Source organism: Manis javanica, chromosome 7 (genome assembly GCF_040802235.1).
Source record: "Manis javanica isolate MJ-LG chromosome 7, MJ_LKY, whole genome shotgun sequence".
Taxonomy (NCBI): Eukaryota; Metazoa; Chordata; class Mammalia; order Pholidota; family Manidae; genus Manis; species Manis javanica.
The window spans coordinates 79,034,982-79,053,696 of record NC_133162.1 but is presented as its reverse complement, the minus strand read 5'-3'; the positions used below and the strand labels follow the sequence as shown (position 1 = coordinate 79,053,696).

The window sequence follows — 18,715 nt, the reverse complement described above, 5'->3', positions numbered from 1 at the left end:
TCTTTTCTAACATCATGGGGTTCTGTAATATGCTGTCTGGCATGACCACACACGACCGCAGAAGCTATCTATAAACCCACCTTTTAATACTAGCCAGGTCTTTGACCTGCTGGAGCTTCCATTTGCTCCTCTGCTGTCGTCTAGTGTTCCAGCCTGGCTTAACCAGATTTCGTGGCCTCATTTTTTCCTCTGTTACGGTGATTTGTACTGCTGAGAAGTGTAACTGTTTTCTAGGCATACATTTCAGTTTTGCATTTGGTTACGAACCTTGATTCCTTTGGATACTGGAAACGCCAAACTTAACGGTGGGTGTTGTGTTGCTAGGCAGCTGTCTTTCTTTCAGCCCATAGTTACTTTACCTATTCTCGTGATAGATGAAAAACTTCCAAATCTCTCATTCTGTTACCTTCTCCCACTCCCCAGCTTGTTTATTATATTCAGGGTATTGCTGTGGGAGAGTACTGTGGTGAAGGAAATGCTCCTTTTATCTTCTGTTTCTAAAATTCCTTGGGCAGGCCCTGGTCACCCATGCTTTTATTTCTGTAATGGTGATTTCAGCATTCCTGACCCCTGACTTGTGTTGCTAGAGCTGCTGCTGTGTAGGTGGGAGTGCTGTTTGCTTTGGGGGAACAGACTCTGATAATTCTGTAGTACATTTTTATTTAAAATATAATGTGGTATGATAAGTATATTCTTAAGAATCCACATGTTATCCTAATCGTACTTTAAAACCGGTTTCCATGAGGGGTCAAGAAGAGGTGTTAGGGATTAGCTGTGTACAAACTCAGTTTTCCTACAGGCATTTCAATGTATTAAAGGTATAGGAAATAAAACCTAAACAATACAGCCATTTATTTAAGAGTAATGACCTTTTACCCCTATCACCAGCAGTATTAGCATGGTGCTTTGTATTATTATATTTACTCATTATTTTGATAGTGTAACAGCACTCATAGCAGCTGTACTGGCAGTGACAAAACTTGTCTTCCTGTGAGGCCAACTCTTTAGAACCATTGGCAGTCTGCACAGGGCAATTCAGGTTCCCTGATTATCCAATTAGTGTTATAAAAATTCACACTACCCTTGCAGATATATCTGTATGTGTATATATGTTACGACCTGGATAAACTTTGGTGAACTTAATTTGGAGTGAACCATAACAGATTCCCATGGGAAATTAGCACTCCTCCAAACTAACTTCTGGAACATAAGCAAACATTCCTTCATCTCTACAACAGGGATGATACCTTACCTATGTCACAGGTTTGTTTTAAGGATGAGTTGAGAGAGTGAATATTTATTTACTCTCTCTTTGAACAAATCTTCAATGAGAGCCATATTATAGAACTGTGTGCTAGGTGATAGGCTGGTAAATCAGAAGCGGTCCTTCCTTTAAGTAACTTATAGTTAAGTAGAGTAAAAAAACATGTTAAAAATGAAACTGGTTGTCAATCAAAAGACATAGAGTAATAGAATGGATAAAAAAGCAAGACCCATCTATATGCTGCTTACAAGAAACTCACCTTAAACCCAAAGATAAGCATAGACTAAAAGTCAAGGGATGGAAAAACATATTTCAGGCAAACAACAGTGAGAAGAAAGCAGGGGTTGCAGTACTAATATCAGACAAAATAGACTTCAAAACAAAGAAAGTAACAAGAGATAAAGAAGGCCACTACATAATGATAAAGGGCTTAGTCCAACAAGAGGATATAACCATTCTAAATATATATGCACCCAATACAGGAGCACCAGCATATGTGAAGCAAATACTAACAGAACTAAAGAGGGAAATAGACTGCAATGCATTCATTGTAGGAGACTTCAACACACCACTCACCCCAAAGGATAGATCCACCGGGCAGAAAATAAGTAAAGACACACAGGCACTGAACAACACACTAGAACAGATGGACCTAATAGACATCTATAGAACTTTACATCCAAAAGCAACAGGATATACATTCTTCTCAAGTGCACATGGAACATTCTCCAGAATAGACCACATACTAGCTCACAAAAAGAGCCTCAGTAAATTCCACAATATTGAAATTCTACCAACCAATTTTTCAGACCACAAAGGTATGAAAGTAGAAATAAATTCTACAAAGAAAACAAAAAGGCTCACAAACACATGGAGGCTTAACAACATGCTACTAAATAATCAATGGATCAATGAACAAATCAAAATAGAGATCAAGGAATATATAGAAACAAATGACAACAACAACACTAAGCCCCAACTTCTGTGGGATGCAGCGAAAGCAGTCTTAAGAGGAAAGTATATAGCAATCCAGGCACACTTGAAGAAGGAAGAACAATCCCAAATGAATAGTCTAACATCACAATTATTAAAACTGGAAAAAGAAGAACAAATGAGGCCTAAAGTCAGCAGAAGGAGGGACATAATAAAGATCAGAGAAGAAATAAACAAAATTGAGAAGAATAAAACAATAGCAAAAATCAACGAAACCAAGAGCTGGTTCTTTGAGAAAATAAACAAAATAGATAAGCCTCTAGCCCAACTTATTAAGAGAAAAAGAGAGTCAACACAAATCAACATAATCAGAAATGAGAATGGAAAAATCACGACAGACTCCACAGAAATACAAAGAATTATTAAAGACTACTATGAAAACCTATATGCCAACAAGCTGGAAAACCTAGAAGAAATGGACAACTTCCTAGAAAAATACAACCTCCCAAGACTGACCAAGGAAGAAACACAAAAGTTAAACAAACCAATTACAAGCAAAGAAATTGAAACAGTAATCAAAAAACTACCCAAGAACAAAACCCCGGGGCCGGACGGATTTACCTCGGAATTTTATCAGACACACAGAGAAGACATAATACCCATTCTCCTTAAAGTGTTCCACAAAATAGAAGAAGAGGGAATACTCCCAAACTCATTCTATGAAGCCAACATCACCCTAATACCAAAACCAGGCAAAGACCCCACCAAAAAAGAAAATTACAGACCAATATCCCTGATGAACGTAGATGCAAAAATACTCAATAAAATATTAGCAAACAGAATTCAACAGTATATCAAAAGGATCATACACCATGACCAAGTGGGGTTCATCCCAGGGATGCAAGGATGGTACAACATTCGAAAATCCATCAACATCATCCACCACATCAACAAAAAGAAAGACAAAAACCACATGATCATCTCCATAGATGCTGAAAAAGCATTTGACAAAATTCAACATCCATTCATGATAAAAACTCTCAGCAAAATGGGAATAGAGGGCAAGTACCTCAACATAATAAAGGCCATATATGATAAACCCACAGCCAGCATTATACTGAACAGCGAGAAGCTGAAAGCATTTCCACTGAGATCGGGAACCAGACAGGGATGCCCACTCTCCCCACTGTTATTTAACATAGTACTGGAGGTCCTAGCCACGGCAATCAGACAAAACAAAGAAATACAAGGAATCCAGATTGGTAAAGAAGAAGTTAAACTGTCACTATTTGCAGATGATATGATACTGTACATAAAAAACCCTAAAGACTCCACTCCAAAACTACTAGAACTGATATCGGAATACAGCAAAGTTGCAGGATACAAAATCAACACACAGAAATCTGTAGCTTTCCTATACACTAACAACGAATCAATAGAAAGAGAAATCAGGAAAACAATTCCATTCACCATTGCATCAAAAAGAATAAAATACCTAGGAATAAACCTAACCAAGGAAGTGAAAGACTTATACTCTGAAAACTACAAGTCACTCTTAAGAGAAATTAAAGGGGACACTAATAAATGGAAACTCATCCCATGCTCATGGCTAGGAAGAATTAATATCGTCAAAATGGCCATCCTGCCGAAAGCAATATACAAATTTGATGCAATCCCTCTCAAATTACCAGCAACATTCTTCAATGAATTGGAACAAATAATTCAAAAATTCATATGGAAACACCAAAGACCCCGAATAGCCAAAGCAATCCTGAAAAAGAAGAATAAAGTAGGGGGGATCTCACTCCCCAACTTCAAGCTCTACTACAAAGCCATAGTAATCAAGACAATTTGGTACTGGCACAAGAACAGAGCCACAGACCAGTGGAACAGATTAGAGACCCCAGAAATTAACCCAAACATATATGGTCAATTAATATTTGATAAAGGAGCCATGGACATACAATGGCAAAATGACAGTCTCTTCAACAGATGGTGCTGGCAAAACTGGACAGCTACATGTAGGAGAATGAAACTGGACCATTGTCTAACCCCATATACAAAGGTAAACTCAAAATGGATCAAAGACCTGAATGTAAGTCACGAAACCATTAAACTCTTGGAAAAAAACATAGGCAAAAACCTCTTAGACATAAACATGAGTGATCTCTTCTTGAACATATCTCCCCGGGCAAGGAAAACAACAGCAAAAATGAGCAAGTGGGACTACATTAAGCTGAAAAGCTTCTGTACAGCGAAAGACACCATCAATAGAACAAAAAGGAACCCTACAGTATGGGAGAATATATTTGAAAATGACAGATCTGATAAAGGCTTGACGTCCAGAATATATAAAGAGCTCACACGCCTGAACAAACAAAAAACAAATAACCCAATTAAAAAATGGGCAGAGGAACTGAACAGAAAGTTCTCCAAAAAAGAAATACAGATGGCCAAGAGACACATGAAAAGATGCTCCACATCGCTAATTATCAGAGAAATGCAAATTAAAACTACAATGAGGTATCACCTCACACCAGTAAGGATAGCTGCCATCCAAAAGACAAACAACAACAAATGTTGGCGAGGCTGTGGAGAAAGGGGAACCCTCCTACACTGCTGGTGGGAATGTAAATTAGTTCAACCATTGTGGAAAGCAGTATGGAGGTGCATCAAAATGCTCAAAACAGACCTACCATTTGACCCAGGAATTCCACTCCTAGGAATTTACCCTAAGAACGCAGCAATCAAGTTTGAGAAAGACAGATGCACTCCTATGTTTATCGCAGCACTATTTACAATAGCCAAGAATTGGAAGCAACCTAAATGTCCATCTGTAGATGAATGGATAAAGAAGATGTGGTACATATACACAATGGAATACTACTCAGCCATAAGAAGTGGAAAAATCCAACCATTTGCAGCAACATGGATGGAGCTGGAGAGTATTATGCTCAGTGAAATAAGCCAAGCGGAGAAAGAGAAATACCAAATGATTTCACTCATCTGAGGAGTATAGGAACAAAGGAAAAACTGAAGGAACAAAACAGCAGCAGAATTACAGAACCCAAAAATGGACTAACAGGTACCAAAGGGAAAGGAACTGGGGAGGATGGGTGGGCAGGGAGGGATAAGGGGGGGGAAGAAAAAGGGGGGTATTAAGATTAGCATGCATGGGGGGGAGGGAGAAAGGGGAGGGTGGGCTGCACAACACAGAGAGGACAAGTAGTGACTCTACAACATTTTGCTAAGCTGATGGACAGTAACCGTAATGTGGTTGTTAGGGGGGACCTGATATAGGGGAGAGCATAGTAAACATAGTATTCTTCAGGTAAGTGTAGATTAAAAATTTAAAAAAAAAAAAAAAAAAAGAAAGAAAGAAAGAAAAGGGGGATTACTCCTTAACAGGATAAAACTATTGGTAAATCAAAGATCAACGCATGCTTTAAATATCCTTAATGTTGATCACTTAAAGGGTGTCAGATGATCAGCTATGGAGGTACTCTTTTCTGATAATATTCCTTTCTCTTAATTAAAAAAAAAAAAAAAAAAGCAGTTACTGTGTGCTGACCTCCAATGAGTTCTGCACAGTGGTATAGAGGGCATGTCAAAGTGTGGGCAAAGGGTCTGTTTGTCTCTACGCAGAAGATCAAGGCCTAGCTTGGATACCCAGAAAATGAACTAAGATACGATATGAGGAGGAGCTTCCGGCATCAGCACTCTCTGGAGGACTCGTGCCGGGGGATGATCATCAAAAAGCCTCCACAGGGATCCGGACGATGCTGCGGTTGTGGCTGCATCCAGCCCACCGTCTCCTGGACTTGCCATAAGAAGGAGGAGGGAGATGTCTAGGCTGGCATGTGCATACAGTGAGACAACGAATTTGACTGGATCTGTACTGTTGGAACTCAACCAGGAGTTGGGAGGGGTGCAAGTTGTAGCACCCCAAAATCTCATGACTATAGACTATCTATGGTTAAAAGAACATATGGGATGTGAACAGATCCCAGAAATGGGCTGCTTTAATTTGTCTGATGGTTCAAGTACAGTTGGAAAATATCCATCATATCATAGATAAATTTTCACAAATGCCTAGGGTGCCTAAATGGTTTTCTTGGCTTCACTGGAGATGGCTGGTAATTATAGATTTGCTTTGTTTATGTCACCGTATTCCTATTATGTCAATATGTGTGTGCAAATTAGTTAGTAGTTTAAAACCTATACATACTTAAGGTACTATACAAGAAGATATGTCAAAGAAATAATCAATCCTCCCAAGTTTCCTTCATATGCTACATCTATAGCTTTTCTTCTTCCTTCCTAATTACAAACTTTAAATAGAATTCGTGCCTCATATCGAATTTACCGAGTATCATAATTCCTCCAGGTGGTAAAGATACCTCGAGACAAGTGCTGGGCATAGAAGCCACAGGGCATAAATCTGCAAAGAAGTAAAAAGCTAACCTTTGCAAACAATATGGCTTCTCTCTCACTTACCAACTTTACATTTCCCTGTATGGCCCCGGAAGATGACTGGTTAGCCAGAGACGGGTAAGATTCCTCAAGGGAGGAACAACCTAAGACAGGCACAGTCGCAGGGGGGCCATCAGGTGAGAATTTGGGGGTCAACAGAGGTGAGGCTCAGAACCTCACCCCCCCTGCTTTGAGAGAAATCTTCTGCATCCGTGGATGTCTTGCTGCCCTTGTCTAGCCTGGATTAATACTTAGTCCATAGGCACACACCTGATCATCTGATCATCTACATTTGCCTTCTTACAGCACTAAACTATGTTTTCTACCTTTATCTTGCATCTACCTACCACTTCAGCATTTTATTAAAAATAAAAATAATAATAATAATAGGAGAAATGTGGGATCAACATATAAATCAAGTACAAAAATCAAATGAATATTCATATTTGACCTGATGGTTTATAGGTCATATTGCATGATCAAAACCGAAAGTTTCTGTGATGACTGCCCTTGTACTGTTCACCATGTAAGAATTTATTCACTCTGTAAGAATTCGTTCACCATGTAAGAACTTGTTCGTTATGCTTCAGAAGATTGGAGACTGACGAGAATTAGGCTTGAGATGGATTAATGATTGTACATTGAGCATTGACCCCCCTATACTGAATTTTATTGTTGTTAACAACCATTTGATCAATAAATATGAGAGATGCCCTCTCAAAAAAAAAAAAAAAAAAAAAATGAAACTGGTTGTAAAAAACAAATTCACTGCAGAGTATCAGGTGACCGTGATACTCAACTAAAAAGTACTGCAACCAGTTGTGGGACAGACTGGTGCTCAGGCAGAGAGGAAGACTCAAAATTCTCACTGGGTAAGTGGGAGTTCGTCATATGCAAAAGTAATTCTTTAACAAGACACACTCAAGGTGCTGTGCTGTTTCTCAAGAAACATAAATGACCAGTAATCACTTGAAAAATTATTCTACCTCACTGGTAATCAAAGACAGGCAAATTTACATATAGTAAATATATTCTTCCCTGGTCAAAGTGGCAAGAATTTTGTTTTGCATAATATTTGGTATTGACTAGAGTGTGGGGAAATGGGTCTCTAACAGTGATGACAGAAGTTTCTTTCAGGAGGATAATTTTAAAAACCTTAAAAATGTGCATACTTCACCAATTTTGTTTCCACAAGTAGACTTAATAAAGTGTATTATTTTTTATTTATTATTTTATTTTGGTACCTTTCATCTACAATTACATGAGGAACATTTTGTTTACTAGACTCTCCCCTTCACCAAGTCCCCCACACATACCCCATTAGTCACTGTCCATCAGCGTAGTGAGATGCTGTAAAATCACTACTTGTCTTCTCTGTGTTGCACAGCCCTCCCCATGCCCCCCTCCACATTATACATGCTAATTGTAATGCCCCCTTTCTTCTCCCCCCCACTCCCTCCCTTCCCACCCATCCTCCCCAGTCCCTTTCCCTTTGGTAACTGTTAGTCCTTTCTTGGGTTCTGTGAGTCTGCTGCTGTTTTGTTCCTTCAGTTTTTGCTTTGTTCTTATACTCCACAGATGAGTGAAATCATTTGATACTTGTCTTTTTCCACCTGGCTGATTTCACTGAGCATGATACCCTCTAGCTCCATCCATGTTGTTGCAAATGGTAGGATATGTTTTCTTCTTATGGCTGAATAATATTCCATTGTGTATATCTACTACATCTTCTTTATCCATTCATCTACTGATGGACACTTAGGTTGCTTCCATTTCTTGGCTATTGTAAATAGTGCTGCGATAAACCTAGGGGTGCATCTGTCTTTTTCAAACTGGGCTGCTGCATTCTTAGGGTAAATTCCTAGAAGTGGGATTCCTGGGTCAATTGGTATTTCTATTTTGAGCATTCTGAGGAACCTCCATACTGCTTTCCACAATGGTTGAACTAGTTTACATTCCCACCAGCAGTGTAGGAAGGTTCCCATTTCTCCACAACCTCGCCAACATTTGTTGTTGTTTGTCTTTTGGATGGTGGCGATCCTTACTGGTGTGAGGTCATATCTCATTGTGGTTTTAATTTGCATTTCTCTGATGACTAGTGATGTGGAGCATCTTTTCATGTGCCTGTTGGCCATCTGAATTTCTTCTTTGGAGAACTGTCTGTTCAGCTCCTCTGTCCATTTTTTAATTGGATCGTTCACTTTTTGTTTGTTGAGGTACATGAGCTCTTTATATATTTTGGATGTCAACCCTTTGTCGGATCTGTCATTTATGAATATATTCTCGCATACAGTAGGGTACCTTTTTCTTCTATTGGTGGTGTCCTTTGCTATACAGAAGCTTTTCAGCTGATATAGTCCCACTTGTTCATTTTTGCTTTTGTTTCCCTTGCCCGGGGAGATATGTTCATGAAAAAGTCACTCATGTTTATGTCCAAGAGATTTTTGCCTATGTTTTTTTCTAAGAGTTTTATGGTTTCATGGCTTACATTCAGGTCTTTGATCCATTTCGAGTTTACTTTTGTGTGTGGGGTTAGACAATGATCCAGTTTCATTCTCTTACATGTAGCTGTTCAGTTTGGGGAACACCAACTGTTGAAGAGGCTATCATTTCCCCATTGTATGTCCATGGCTCCTTTGTTGTATATTAATTGACCATATATGTTTGGGTTAATGTCTGGAGACTCTATTCTGTTCCACTGGTCTGTGACCCTGTTCCAGTGCCAGTACCAAATTGTCTTTATTGCTGTGGCTTTGTAGTAGAGCTTGAAGTTGGGGAGCGAGATCCCTCCCACTTTATTCTTCCTTCTCAGGATTGCTTTGACTATTTGGGGTCTTTGGTGGTTCCATATGAATTTTTGAACTATTTGTTCCAGTTCATTGAAGAATGCTGTTGGTAGTTTGATAGGGATTGCATTAAATCTGTAGATTGTTTTGGGCAGGATGGCCATTTTGACAATATTAGTTCTTCCTAGCCAAGAGCATGAGATGAGTTTCCATTTGTTAGTGTCCTCCTGAATTTCTCTTAAGAGTGTCTTGTAGTTTTCAGGGTATAGGTCTTTCACTTCCTTGGTTAGGTTTATTCCTAGGTATTTTATTCTTTTTGATGCAATTGTGAATGTAATTGTTTTCTTTATTTCTCTTTCTATTAGCTCATTGTTAGTGTATAGGAAAGCCTCAGATTTCTGTGTGTTAATTTTGTATCCTGCAACTTTGCTGTATTCTGATATCAGTTCTAGTATTTTGGAGTGGAGTCTTTAGGGTTTTTTATGTATACAATATCATGCCATCAGCAAATAGTGACAGTTTGACCTCTTCTTAACCAATCTGTATTCCTTATATTTCTTTGTTTTGTCTAATTGCTGTGGCTGGGACCTCCAGTACTATGTTGAATAACAGTGGGGAAGAGTAGGCATCCCTGTCTTGTTCCCGATCTTAGAGGAAATGCTTTCAGCTTCTCGCTGTTCAGTATGATGTTGGCTATGGGTTTTTCATATATGGCCTTTATTATGTTGAGGTACTTGCCCTCTATACTCATTTTGCTGAGAGTTTTTATCATGAATGGATATTGAATTTTGTCGAATGTGTTTTCAGCGTCTATGGAGATGATCATGTGATTTTTGTCCTTTTTGTTGATATGGTAGATGATGTTGGTGGATTTTCAAATGTTGTACCATCCTTGCATCCCTGAGATGAATCCCACTTGATCATGGTTATGATCCTCTTGATGTACTTTTGAATTTTGTTTGCTAATATTTTGTTAAGTATTTTTGCATCTATGTTCATCAGGGATATTGGTCTGTAATTTTATTTTTTGGTGGGGTCTTTGCCTGGTTTTGGTATTAAGGTGATGCTGGCTTCATAGAATGAGTCTGGAAGTATTCCCTCTTCTTCTATTTTTTGGAAAATTTTAAGGGGAATGTATATTATGTCTTCTCTGTATGTCTGATAAAACTCCACGGTAAATCCATCTGGCCTGGGAGTTTAGGTCTTGGGTAGTTTTTTGATTACCGTTTCAATTTCTTTGCTCGTAATTGGTTTGTTTAACTTTTGTGTTTCTTCCTTGGTCAGTCTTGGGAGGTTGTATTTTTCTAGGAAGTTGTCCATTTCTTCTAGGTTTTCCAGCTTTTTAGTGTATAGTTTTTTGTAGTATTCTGTAATAATTTGTATTTCTGTGGGGTCTGTCGTGATTTTTCCTTTCTCATTTCTGATTCTGTTGATGTGTGTAGGTTCTCTTTTTCTCTTAATAAGTCTGGCTAGTGGCTCATCTATTTTGTTTATTTTCTCAAAGAACCAGCTCTTGGTTTCATTGATTTTTTCTATTGTTTTATTCTTCTCTATTTTATGTATTTCTTCTCTGATCTTTATTATGTCCCTCCTTCTGCTGACTTTAGGCCTCATTTGTTCTTCTTTTTCTAGTTTCAATAATTGTGTCTTTATTCATTTGGGATTGCTATATATTTTCCCCTTAAAACTGGTTTCCCTGCATCCCACAGAAGTTGGGGCTTTATGTTGTTGTCATTTGTTTCCATATGTTGCTTGATCTCTACTTTGATTTGGTCGTTGATCCACTGATTATTTAGGAGCATGTTGTTAAGCCTTCATGTGTTTGTGAACCTTTTTGCTTTCTTTGTACAATTTGTTTCTAGTTTTATACCTTTGTGGTCTGAGAAGATGGTTGGTAGAATTTCAGTCTTTTTGAATTTACTGAGGCTCTTTTTGTGGCCTAGTATGTGGTTATTCTGGAGAATGTTCCATGTGTGCTTGAGAAGAATGTGTATCCTTTTGCTTTTGGGTGTAGAGTTCTATAGATGTATATTAGGTCCATCTGTTCTAGTGTGTTGTTCAGTGCCTCTGTGTCCTTACTTTTTATCTGTCTGGTGGTTCTGTCCTTTGGAATGAGTGGTGTGTTGAAGTCTCCTAAAATAAATGCATTGCATTCTATTTCCTCCTTTAATTCTGTTAGTATTTGTTTCACATATGTTGGTGCTCCTGTATTGGGTGCATATATATGTATAATGTTTATATCCTCTTGTTGGATTGACCCCTTTATCATTATGTAATGTCCTTCTTTATCTCTTGTGACTTTCTTTGTTTTGAAGTCTATTTTGTCTGATACTCGTACTGCAACTACTACTTTTTTCTCCTTGTTGTTGCATGAAATATCTTTTTCCATCCCTTGACTTTTAGTCTGTACATGTCTTTTGGTTTGAGGTGAGTCACTTGCAAGCAGCATATAGATGGGTCTTGCTTTTTTATCCATTCTATTAGTCTCTGTCTTTTGATTGGTGCATTCATTCCATTTACATTTAGGGTGATTATTGAAAGATATGTACTTATTGCCATTGCAGGCTTTAGGTTCATGGTTACCAAAGGTTCAAGGTTAGCTTTTTTACTTTCTTACTGTTCAACTTAACTCACTTTTTGAGCTATTATAAACACAGTCTGATGATTCTTTATTTCTGTCCCTTCGTATTCCTTCTCCTCCATTCTTTTTATGTTAGGTTTTTGTGTGTGTGTGTGTGTGTGTGTGTGTGCTCTTTTGTGTTTCCTTTGACTGCTTTTGTGGTTAGTTGATTTTATTTTTTGCATTAGTTAGTATTTGATTCTTCTGCTTTCTTTGGTGTGATTTTATTTTCTCTGGTGACATCTGTTTAGCCTTAGGAGTGCTTCCATCTAGAGCATTCCCTCTAAAATACCCTGTAGAGGTGGTTTGTGGGAGGCAAATTCCCTCAACTTTTGCTTGTCTGGGAATTGCTTAATTCCTCCATCATATTTAAATGATAATCGTGCTGGATACAGTATCCTTGGTTCAAGGCCCTTCTGTTTCATTGCATTAAATATATCATGCCATTCTCATCTGGCCTGTAAGGTTTCTGTTGAGAAGTCTGATGATCACCTGATGGGTTTTCCTTTGCAGGTGATTTTTTTTCTCTCCCTGGCTGCCTTTAATACTCTGTCCTTGTCTTTGATATTTTATTATGTGTCTTGGTGTTGTCTTCCTTGGGTCCCTTGTGTTGGGAGTTCTGTGTGCTTCTGTGGTCTGAGAGGCTATTTCCTCCCCCAGTTTGGGGAAGTTTTCAGCAATTATTTCTTCAAAGACTCTTTCTATCCCTTTTTCTCTCTCTTCTTCTGGTACCCCTATAATGCAGATATTGTTCTGTTTCGATTGGTCACACAGTTCTCTTAATATTCTTTCATTCTTGGAGATCCTTTTATCTCTCTCTGCATCAGTTTCTCTGAATTCCTGTTCTCTGATTTCTATTCCATTAATGGCCTCTTGCATCTCATCCATTCTGCTTTTAAGTCCTTCCAGAGATTGTTTTATTTCTGTGTTCTCCCTCCTTAGCACTTGGATATTTCTCTGCAAGTCCATCAGCATAGTTATGACCTTTGTTTTGAATTCTTTTTCAGGAAGATTGGTTAAATCTATCTCCTCAGATTCCCTCTCAGGGGAGGATGTCTGGGTTATTCTGGTCTGTAGCAAATTCTTCTGCCTTTTCATGGCGGTAAAGGTAGTTGTAAGCAGTTGGCGCTTGTGTCAGCTGGGAGAACCAAGACTCTTTCCACTTGCTCCTGGCCTTCCTTTCCTGGGAGAAAGGTGACCCCTAGTGGCTTGTGCTGGGCAGCTGCATGTAGACGGGGTCTCTCATTCTTGCCCAGCCTCTGTGGAGCTGTGCGCAGTTGCTGTGGGCATGGCTGGCCTCAGGCTGCTGCTCTGCTATGGCAGGGCCATGCCGAAGGGGGAATAAGTGGGAGGCTGTTTGTCTCTGTGAGGGGCCTCAGAGCTGCCCTGCCGCCCAGGGGGTTAGGGCGCCTGGAGTTCTCTGAGATTCCCAGCTGCTGGGCTGAGTGTGCCAGGGTGCTTTTGTCCAGCTGTGAGGCCTCTGTCCCTCTAAAACTTTCAGAAAGCACTCGCTTTTCTTTTGTCCCTGGGGCAATGGCGGCGGGGACCTGCTTGCAGGTTTTACTCTCCCGTTTCCCTAGTATCCAGCACACCATGCACTGTGTGTCAGCGCTCCCAGTGCGGATTCCTAGGGCTGGATATTTAAAAGTCCTGAGCTCCCTGTCCCTCTTCGCCCCAACTCCTCTTCTGCTGGGGAGCTGGGGTGGGTGGAGTGGTCAGGTCCCTCCGGGCCGTTGCTTGTATCTTACCCCCTTCGTGAGGTGCTGGGTTCTTGCAGGTGTAGATGTAGTCTGGCTGTTGTCCTGTATCTTCTGGTCTGTCTTTTAGGAATAGTTATATTTGTTGTATTTTCAAAAATGTATGTTTTTGTTAGGAGATTTCTGCTGTCCTCATGCTGCCATCTTCTAATCTTTCAAAACTTATTTGTGAGACAAGTTCTCAAATCTACTTTACTTTTCTGTTTTCTTACTCTTTGCCTTTGTCTTGAGTCATTGGAAGCCATCTACAGTTCACACTATAATCTGATTTCTGAGTTTATTGCTTTCTTTCAATACTTTGCTAGAACCCGTGCTCCCTATATAATGTGTCATTTTCTGGCTTTTTCCCCCATAGAGCTTTAAGCATATCAGGTATGTGGTTTACCTTCTGAGAGCCATCAACATATTTTCTAAATATTTTCCACTGCATGAAGTGGATCATCAACTTTTTATTCTCTATTCTGAAGTTCCTCCTTGCAAGCAGAGTGAAGATTTAGCTAGCAAATACAACTTGTTTAGGTTTTCCCTGTGACAGCAGTCCGCTTCTGGTAGCAGTTTCTGGTTGGGGACGTAGCCAAGGGACCAGTGTATTTGTAGACTTTTATCTCTATTTTTTAGCCAGTAGTTTGCTACCACTCATATCCTGAGGCTTAGGCCACTTGGCATCCCATAGGCAAATTAGTTCTTTTTGTATTTTTATCCTTTAAGGAAAGTTAGTTCTTTTGTATCTTTATCATTTATTTTATATTGTAGCTTTCTTCCCTTTGCTAAATTTGTAACTTTTAAATATATTTTCTGCCTTCAAAAAACATGTTGAAATCTTTTTTGTCTGCTTGGGTGCCCTCTTCAATTTGTGGCCTTGTGATTCATATATATATATATATATAACCTTTTAAATAAAAATTTCCATTTTGAGATAACTAATTAATATGCAGTTATAAGAAATAATGCAGGGAGATCCCATTTAACTTTTATCCAGTTTTGTCCAAAGTTAACATCTTGAAAAATTATAGTACAATACAAAGATCAGGACATTGGCATTGTGATAGTCAAGATGCAGAATATTTCTGTCAACATAAGGATCTTCAGTGTTACCCTTTGATAGCTACACTGCCTTCTCCCTGTATCCAGTGTTTTCTTAACCCCTGGCAATGATTAATCTGTTCTCCTGTTTCTATAATTTTGTCTTTTCAAGGTTGATGTAAATGGAATCACACATTCTGGATTGGCTTTTTTGCTCAGCAAAATTCTCTGGGGATTTGTCTGGTTGTTGCATGTCCAAATAGTTTCTTTTTACTAATTTTTTATTGCTGATTAGTATTTTATGGCATGGATGTACCATGATTTGTATAATCATTTGCCAACTGAAGGGCATCTAGTTGAATAAAGCTGTTAACAAACATTTGTGTGCAGGTTTTTGTATGACCATACGACTTCATTTCTCTGGGATAAATAAATGTCCTGGAGTGCAGTTGTTGGGTCCCGTGATAGTCACAAGTGTAGTTTTTTAAGAAAATGATTTTTTTAGAGTATAAGTACTATTTTATTTTCCTACCAATAATGTAAGGATAATACCCAATTCCTCCTTATCCTCACCTGCATTTTGTTGTTGACACTATTCTTTATTTTAGTCATTTCTGATTTATTGTTGAGTTTTGAGAATTCTTACTCTAGATACTAGTCCTTTGTCAGATATGTGGTTTGTAAATATTTTCTCCTGGTTGGTAGCTTGTCCTTTTTTTTTTCATTTGCAGAGCAAGAGTTTTTATATTTATGAGATCCAATTTATAAATTTTTCCACTTGGGAATCATGCCTTTGGTGTCAAGTTTAAGAACTCTTTGCTTAGGCCTAAATCCTAAAGGTTTTCTCCTATGCTTTGTTTTTCCCCTAAAAATTTTATAGTTTTAGGTTATGCTCTTAAATCCATGAACTACTGAATTAATTTTTGTGTAAATTGTGGAACTTAAATTGAGGTTAGTGTTTTTTCATATTTCTCTTGCACATTTTCTATAAGCTACTCAGATCTTCTTCACCCACTGAGTGTCCTGTTGCTGCTGAGTTGGCATTAGGCTGGACTATGCTAGTGGATAAAGCAGTTTGTGGCAGGCCTCTCAACCTGAGCACTTACACTTGAGGCTGGAGAAGTCTCTTTTGTGGGAGGTGGCCTGTGTACTGTGGGGTGTTTAGTAGCATCCTGGCCCCTTCCCACTAGAAGTCAGTAGCATCCCCACAGTTAGGGCAACCAGAAATGTCTCCAAGCATTGCCAGAAGTCCTCTGGGCAGCCAAATCACCCCATTTGAGAAACACTGATGTATGGCTGCCTCTCGGCCAGCTTTCTGCCACAGCTTGGTCAGCCTACTCCCATCTGGTTTCTGCATGTTGCCAGTCCTGCTCATGGCCTCCTTCCCTGGACTGTCCTCTCTTCAGCTAATGAGGTGGAAAGTTGCCAAGTGAAAGGTGGAATCAGTGGGGAATAGGGCACAGCTGGCATCAGGTGTGGCCCTGGGTAGTGATGAGCAGTGCAACACACAGATGGGTGTGTTTTTTGGTGGCAGCTAATGATTAGACTTAAAAACAAATATTACTTGACACGAAAGTGAACTGACAATGACACTGGTGGTCCTAGCACACTAATCAGGTATGTGGCCTCTGCATGTTGTCTGAAGCCTGCCTTGAGAGTCTGGGATTTTGAAAGAAAGCTCCAGGGGTGTTTCCGTCTTAATGTTTTTATTTGAAAGAACAGGGAAAAAAGAAACTGCTTCCTGATGAACTTTCATATTCACTTTAAATTTCACTTTTGAGGTGACTTTAGTGGCTAGATAGTGTTTTTCCCTGTGGGAAATGAGGTGGGAAAATGCATAAATAGGAAGCAGCAAAGGTTTAATGAGTGCGACTGGGATGGTGCCATGCTCTCAGGAAGCATTCAGAGTGCTGAGGAAGCAAGGAAGTCGCTGCGAATGATACCACCGTGCAGGGAATGGTGACTCTCGGGCGGGGGGAGGTGGGCAAGGAGAGATCTCATAGACGACCTTGAGACTTGGAATCGGTGTTCACAGTCCTTATTTATATTAATTTTCAATCAATCAGTGTTATTAACTTTATTATTTTGGGCTTTATGAATTTTTACCTAGACAAAGTCATCCTGAATGCCCATTTTTTTTTTGAGAGGGCATCTCATATTTATTGATCAAATGGTTGTTAACAACAATAAAATTCAGTATAGGGGGGTCAATGCTCAATGTACAATCATTAATCCATCTCAAGCCTAATTCTCGTCAGTCTCCAATCTCCTGAAGCATAACGAACAAGTTCTTACATGGTGAATGAATTCTTACATAGTGAATGAATTCTTACGTGGTGAACAGTACAAGGGCAGTCATCACAGAAACTTTCGGTTTTGATCACGCATTATGAACTATAAACAATCAGGTCAAATATGAATATTCGTTTGATTTTTATACTTGATTTATATGTTGATCCCACATTTCTCCCTTTATTATTATTATTATTTTTATTTTTAATAAAATGCTGAAGTGGTAGATAGATGCAAGATAAAGGTAGAAAACATAGTTTAGTGCTGTAAGAGGGCAAATGTAGATGATCAGGTGTGTGCCTGTGGACTAAGTATTAATCCAAGCTAGACAAGGGCAGCAAAACATCCACGGATGCAGAAGATTTCTCTCAAAGCAGGGGGGATGAGGTTCTGAGCCTCACCTCTGTTTATCCCCAATTTCTCACCTGATGGCCCCCCTGCGACTGTACCTGTCTTAGGTTGTTCCTCCCTTGAGGAATCTTACCCGTCTCTGGCTAACCAGTCATCTTCCGGGGCCATACAGGGAAATGTAAAGTTGGTAAGTGAGAGAGAAGCCATATTGTTTGAAAAGGTTAGCTTTTTACTTCTTTGCAGATTTATGCCCTGTGGCTTCTATGCCCAGCACTTGTCTCGAGGTATCTTTACCACCTGGAGGAATTATGATACTCGGTAAATTCAATATGAGGCATGAATTCTATTTAAGGGTTGTAATTAGGAAGGAAGAAGAAAAGCTATAGAGGTAGCATATGGAAGAAAACATGGGAGGATTGATTATTTCTTTGACATATCTTCTTGTAGAGTACCTTAAGCATGTATAGGTTTTGAACTACTAACTAATTTGCACACACATATTAACACAATAGGAATACGGTGACATAAACAGAGCAAATCTATAATTACCATCCATCTCCAGTGAAGCCAAGAAAACCATTTAGGCACCCTAGGCATTTGTGAAAATTTGTCTATGATATGATGGATATTGTCCAACTGTACTTTAACAGTCTGAGAAAACTCAGACAAATTAAAGCAGCCCATTTCTGGGATCTGTTCACATCCCATATGTTCTTTTAACCGTAGATAGTCTATAGTCATAAGATTTTGGAGTGCTACAACTTGCACCCCTCCCAACTCCTGGTTGAGTTCCAACAGTACAGATCCGGTTAAATTCGTTGTCTCACTGTATGCACATGCCAGCCTAGACATCTCCCTCCTCATTCCAATGGCAAGTCCAGGAAACGGTGGGGTGGACGCAGCCACAACCGCAGCATCACCCAGATCCCTGTGGAGGCTTTTTGATGATCATCCCCCGGCACGAGTCCTCCAGAGAGTGCTGATGCCGGAAGCTCCTCCTCATATCGTATCTTAGTTCATTTTCTGGGTATCCAAGCTAGGCCTTGATCTTCTGCATAGAAACAAACAGACCCTTTGCCCACACTTTGACATGCCCTCTATACCACTGTGCAGAACTCATTGGAGGTCAGCACACAGGGACTACTTTTTTTTTTTTTTTATTAAGAGAAAGGAATATTATCAGAAAAGAGTACCTCCATAGCTGATCATCTGACAC

The 18,715-nt window shown here is 39.3% G+C and overlaps 1 non-coding gene across 1 annotated transcript in view; it reads left to right on the top strand.

The window, feature by feature from the left end:
* The window catches only part of LOC108395851 (uncharacterized), a 61,721-nt gene that overhangs the window by 924 nt on the left and 42,082 nt on the right, over positions 1–18,715 (top strand). The window lies entirely within an intron of this gene.